This window comes from Callithrix jacchus, chromosome 4 (assembly GCF_049354715.1).
Source record: "Callithrix jacchus isolate 240 chromosome 4, calJac240_pri, whole genome shotgun sequence".
NCBI classification, from domain to species: domain Eukaryota; kingdom Metazoa; phylum Chordata; class Mammalia; order Primates; family Cebidae; genus Callithrix; species Callithrix jacchus.
Genome location: NC_133505.1, coordinates 174,994,887 through 175,001,781, shown reverse-complemented (window position 1 = coordinate 175,001,781; position 6,895 = coordinate 174,994,887).

The following is a 6,895-nucleotide window of genomic DNA, read 5'->3' as shown; positions in this document are numbered from 1 at the left end:
TCCTTCTCTCTCACATTCACACCTTGTCTCTGTCTTTCCTACTCTCTCTCTCTCATTCACACCTTGTCTCTGTCTTTCCTTCTCTCTCTCTCTCATTCACACCTCGTCTCTGTCTTTCCTTCTCTCTCTCTCTCATTCACACCTCTTCTCTGTCTTTCCTTCTCTCTCTCTCTCATGGACATTCACCACCAACCTCCCCACAGCAAATCCCCTCACATGCCCACACACAGCCAAGGGAGGACATCCAGCATTGCTATGCAAGTTCACGCTAGCTCCCTCTTTGGGTCTGGTGGCTGTGAGGTCTGAGAAGGCCATGGAAAGTCCAGTCTTTATACCCAAATTTCAGATTTCACACCTGAGTAAAATGGGGAAAAACAAGGGACCCTGTCATCTCCCTTTCAAAAAAGGTTCCTAGAATCATCACACTATGCTTTGACCTGCATTTCCCTGAGCATGGTCCCAGGGCTTTCGTGGGTGTGTTGGAGGCTGAGGAAGGTTGCAGTTTGTCTGACGTGCAGCTGGAGCTCTGTCCTGCATGAGAGGAAAGGACAGGTCGCCTCAGGGCCCTCCAGAGGTCGTGCGCCCATCCTCAGAGCCCACAGAGCCTGGAAGAGAGCAAAGCAGCTATAGCTGCTGAGCACCTGGCCACGCCTGCCTGGCCGCTGTCACTCCCAGGTCTTCTGCTGGTCGCCACACGTGGTCCCCTTAGCCAGGTGTGTGTCAGAGCCTTGGCCTCTCGGGATGTGCACACTGCCATTTGTCAGTATTCTGTCTGAACACTGAGCCCAGGGACAGCAGATGTCTGGATCTGAATCTGTCTGGGTGGGGTTGACTAGTACAGCTCCTCAGTATAAGGAAGGAGCACCTGGAGCTATGAAAAACCTGTAGGAAATTTCCAGAGTCCATAGCCAGGCCTGCTGTGTGACCAGGAGGTGAAGAATAAGACAGATGTGCTATGTGATAAGGACAGGAAAGATGTGCTGGGCATGAACAGGTGAGCTGGGGAATGAGGATGGACAGGTGTGCTAGTGATAGGGATGGACAGGTGTGCTGGGGAATGAGGACAGACAGGTGTGCTGGAGGATGAGGATGGACTGCTGTGCTGGGGGATGAGGATGGACAGGTGTGCTGGAGGATGAGGATGGACTGCTGTGCTGGGGGATGAGGATGGACAGGTGTGCTGGGGAATGAAGATGGACAGGTGTGCTGGGGATGAGGATGGACAGGTGTGCTGGGTATGGGGATGGACAGGTGTGCTGGGGATGGGGATGGACAGGTGTGCTGGGGATGGGGATGGACAGGTGTGCTGTTGGAGGAAGATGGACAGGTGTGCTGGGGGATGAGGATGGACTGGTGTGCTGGGGAATGAGGATGGACAGGTGTGCTGGGGATGGGGATGGACAGGTGTGCTGTCGATGAAGATGGACAGGTGTGCTGGGGGATGAGGATGGACTGGTGTGCTGGGGAATGAGGACGGACAGGTGTGCTGGGGATGAGGACAGACAGGTGTGCTGGGGATGAAGATGGACAGGTGTGCTGGGGATGGGGACATACAGGTGTGCTGTCGGAGGAAGATGGACAGGTGTGCTGGGGATGAGGATATACAGGTGTGCTGGGGACGAGGATGGACAGCTGTGCTGGGGATGAGGTTTGACAGGTGTGCTGGGGAATGAGGGACAGGACAGTGTGCTCTGGGTGCCGACATGAGGAACTGGGCTAAGCAGAGGGCAGAGCTGAGCTCCCAGCCCTCCAGATGTCCCCGGGGCCTGCTGGGAAGATGTGGATGGTCTGCAGGTCCTGAGTCTGAGGCGATGACTCTGGAGCAGCTGTCAGTTTTGCTCCCATGCTTCATTTTGCGGGATGTCAGGAAGCTGCCTGGGCCCGGGCTTCCCCTTCTGTGTTCCCTGTCATCTTCCCTGGTATTTGGGCTGGTCCCTGCTTTACAACCACAGGCTGCACTTGGGAGGACCCCTGAGGGGCTGCCAGCATCTCAGAACCCACCAGGCTCTCTGGGCATGGAGCTGCACCCCTGTGAGGTAGCTTGGTCACTCAGGAAGGAGGGTGGGTGTAAAAGGAGGAGGCAGTGCAGGGCATGCACAGATCAGGGGGCTCATGACGAGGGTCCCTGTCCAACAGCCAGCAGAGCCTGCATCATAACGAACCACACCGGTGACAAAATCAGCCTGTCTCAGCCTCAGGGAATTTAGCACTGGAGCCTTCCCAGCCATGGCCAGTGCAGTGCCCCAGGCCATCCAGAGCGGGGACAGCTTGCAGGCCTCATGATCTCCCGACTGCTCAATGTGATTGATCACTGTTTAACTAATTCCTGCTCCTCCGGCCCTTCCACAGAAACCGGCACTGTGGGTCTGCTGGCAGAAGCAGGAGGAGGGAAGCCAGGAGGGGCCCACTGAGTCACGACCTGTTGTGAATTTTGTTATTTTTATCAATAGGGCCCAATTTAAAAAAATTAACAGCACGTACATGAAACTGTGGTTGTAACAAGCAGGAGAAGGAGGATGTGAAGAGGAAGGGAAAATGAGGCAAATAGGAGGTGATGGGGTGAGCAGGTGCAGGGAATCTCGCCCCAGCAACCCCATGGCCTTGGCTGACAAGAGATCATTGAGTCCCTGGGGTAAGTGAGGAGATGCTGGGAATTACCATTTCCCGGGGGGTGGCAATGAATTCAAGTCAAAATCAATCCCAAGATGTGGCCGCATGCTCACCAGGGATCCACGAACACAATTGAAGTTCATCCATTTTAGTTTAGAGAAATTGCCAGAGCCATCTGCCAGGATTGCTCATAGGACATGAACGGAAGCTTCACGTTCAAGAGAGAAGCTCAAAACTGCCCCCACAAGAGGGGACACGTTTCATAAATTACAGAACAAGACCCATGTGGGATATAAGAAAGTTTTCAAAGTATAGCATCAAGACGAAATGTTCAAGTCTGGTCTCAGTGTTGCTTTTCTCAAGTGATTTCCACGACACCCACAGTGTGTGCCATTACATAGGAGCTGGTGTTTATACCTGAGGATTGCGAGCCGCCCTAGCACCCCACCCCCATGTCCTGTGCTACTTCCTCCTGTAACCCCGACAATAGCCCTGGGGTGGTTCCCATTATGTATATCACCCTTGAAATGAAGGGGTGAGCGGAGGAAGTGTGCAACTCGAATTCATTCCATCTGACCGCAAAACCGTGTGCTCACTCCTCCCTGCTGTGCATCTGGTGTATTCCTGCGTGTGCTTCTGTTAGTATGCATTTGTGTATTTTAGGAAATACACAAATTTGAAGAGACTCCCAGGTGTTAAGAGGATAACACATCTTCCCTTTCTTCCTCTTTCTTATTCGACTTTCTTATGTCCTCTTTTGAACCTGTACTACCTTGTAACTGGAAAACATGTTCAGCTGAGAGCAAGACCGGCAGCAGCAGTACCGACTTGAGGCTGCGTGCATGGATGGGCTGGTTGGCCTGGGCAGGGCAGGGAGCGGTTGGAGAGCAGCTTCCGCAGTTGGCAGGCAGCTGGCCCCTAGGTGGTTGGACTCAGCTAGAACGTCTATGGAGAACTCTGTGGAAGTCACAGCAGACAAGATCTAAGACCTCTGGGCCTCCCTCATCGGGCACAAAGTGTGATGGTTTCCTCTGTTCAGCTCTGAGGATAAGGTGGCCAGGGACCCGGGAGGCAGTGTGCGGCACCGCAGGGGCTGCATGGGGCAGGATCGATGCTCTCCTCCCACCTCCAGGAGCCGGGGTGTCCCGTGGGTCAGGTGAGGAGGGCAGGCAGAGGCGTGAAGGCCTCTCACCCAAATTCTCACGCTGCCACAGAGGCAGGCAGCGAGGGCCCCACCCTCGTGCAGACAACTGGTCACTTCAGATTCTACCTGCAACAGGATGCTGGGTTTGGTTTCGGGAAACAGCTGACCTGACCACGTCCTCCCATAGCGGCCGGTGCCACCACCTATGAGGGAATCTGTGGGGATTCTCCCATGTGAGGCCCCCAGGAAATGGGCCTCGCCATACGGTGAGCTTGAGCCCAGACACAGATACCTGGTTGGGGGAGTCGAGCTGAGGGAAAGCAGGAACCGAGAGAGGGACTATGTTATTCTAAATAATTAACAGACATTACTTTATGGATATGAGGACTTGGGAGGCATTGTGTTCACTTTTGGCTTGTTATGGTTTATTGCTTGATTGTGTTCATTTTGGACCCTTGTTACCTTCATTGTTAAATATTAACTTAAGTATTTACACTTGGTAACTTACTTACCGTAACTTACTGGGTGTAACTGTAACTTACTTACCATAGCTTACAGGGCGTGACTGTAACTTACTTACCTTGACCTATTGGGCGTAACCTACTTACTGGAAGTAACCTACTTGCTGGGCGTAACTGACTTACTGGGCTTAACTTACTTGCTGGGCGTAACTTAGTGGGCGTAACTTGCTTACTGTAACTTAAGTGTTGATTTGGCGTAAACAACTTTGACTTCAAAAAAGTATATAATGGATCATATTGCAAAAATGAAATCGCTGCATGGGCATAGCGCATGTGGCCCTCCAGACCTCGCTCTTTTCTTTCTCCTTTTTTTTCCGGCGCGCGCTCTCTTCCAGGTTTGGGACCCTCTCGCTGGACGAGATTCCCGGGCTCGCGTTCAGTTCACAACACGCCTGTCCATCTGCTCCCAGGCCGGGCAGCGGGGGTTGGACATGGCTATTGCACTCTCGCACCTGCATTTGGTCTCCTGTAATGTGTGTGAACAGCACACGGCTCCACGCGTGCTGGGATTTCTACATCCGTGTGTCTTGGTTTGGCTTTGCCAGGAACAAAGGTCTGAATAAAGGTGTTACTGTGGGAGGTGGTCCCGGGTGTGAGCCAGGGATGGGCAGGGAGGAAGGGGTCATGAGTTCCCTCTCAGCGGCTCTGTGGGCCTCTGGGCACCAGGACACAAGGACACAGCACTTCCCGCAGGCTTCCTACCACAGGCAGGGCTGGCTCTGGCTGAGGGAAGCCCTGGCTGAGGCTGCAGCCTCAGGAGCCCTGGGAGCCCCCACCAAGCCCTGAGGACACACGAGACTCTGGTCAGGCTGCCCCCATCTGCGTCCACCCTCCTCCACACTCAATACACTCCTAACAAGAGACTATCCAGAACTTAATCGGAACAAATGTGATTGTGCCATTGTTTGGGAAATGGTAACTTTTCATGTGCACCCAGCACATGATACTAATACAGGACATTAACATTTTCAAACGACAGAATATTATTTCAACCAATCCCATTTCACAGGCAGGGACGAAGACTGCCTTCAGTTTGTGTAACTGACAGAGCTGGCACACAATGGAAGTTTCCAGGCTATACCCAGGGATTGCCCTGTCTCTGTGGATGATGTGGGCATTTTCTGGATATGACAGCTTACTTTCTCACGAGCTGTCAAGTTTTTGGTTTGTCCAGGGCACAGCTGACGGAGGCCAGGTTGAGGGCACAGCTGGAGCGTGTGGCCGGCGGCTTCCGCTGCAGCTGTGGGCCTCGGTATGGACGCCCTGCGTGCGAGGCCAGCAGCCGTCATGAGAACAGAGCAATGGTGGACGCCACCGAGCTGGAAGACAATGGAGCAGAGCAGTGTCTATTTTAGCACAGTAAGTGCACAGCAGTCATCGAAAACCCAAAGTAGGGGTTTCCAGACTTTTTTTTTAGCCTCAGACTCAGATTTCATTCTTCAAAAGAAATCTTGCCCAGAAATACAAACAAACAAAATGATAAAGCAGGGCCCCTCCCTCCGAGGCAGGCCTGGTGGCCGGAGGACACACACACAGGGCCACCCCTCCTCCCTGGGGACTGCCAGGGCTTGATGGAGCCCCTTCAAGGGACAGTCAGAACCACAGGCCTGAGAACGTCTCCTGGGGACGGTGGCTAAACAGGGAGAAGCCCAGGCATGGGCCAGTCTTGCACAATGGGCAGCTGAGAGGAGGGGCATCTGCGCCCTGCCAAGGCCTCTGAGGACAGAAGAGGAAGAGAGCCACGAGGCTCACATAGACATAGCCCGTCCCGTCAGGACAGGCTCCTCCAGGGCAGGCCCTGCTCAGCATTCACCAACAGCAGCTGCACGGGCCCCTGCGGAACCTCAGTCAACGCCACCCGCCAAAGACTTGGTGCTCAGTAGGTGGCCAGCCCATACATAAGGCCTCTGGCGCCGGATCCAAACTCCAGATGGGAAAGGCTGAACCTCTATGCTGAAATCACAGAGAGGGCCCTGAGCCCTGGAGGCCTGATGGGAGGCAAGCCCCCAAGACCCCAGTTCTTCTCTGAACTAGGACGTGTGCAGGCACTCAAGGCAGGGGCGGCCCAACACATGCCTGCAGGGGCTTCAGTTTAACTGTATATGCTGCATATGTACAGTGTACACACATGATGTACACACAGTGCATACAGGATATCTATACACACGTACACATACACACAGGACACCTACACACGATGTACACATACACGCAGGACATCTACACACACGTACACATACACACAGGACATCTACACACGATGTACACATACACGCAGGACATCTACACACACGTACACATACACACAGGACATCTACACACACGTACACACACACAGGACATCTACACACATGATGTACACATACAGCACATACATACAGGACGTGTCTACACACACGATGTACACACAACACACACAGGACATCTACACACAATGTACACACAGCAAATACACCCAGGATATCTACACACATGATATATACACACAGCCAATACCACAGGACATCACACAAGATGTACATACACAGCACATACACAGGACATCTACACACACAATGTAACACACAGTGCATACACACAGGACATCTACACACAAGATGTACACACACAGCACATACAC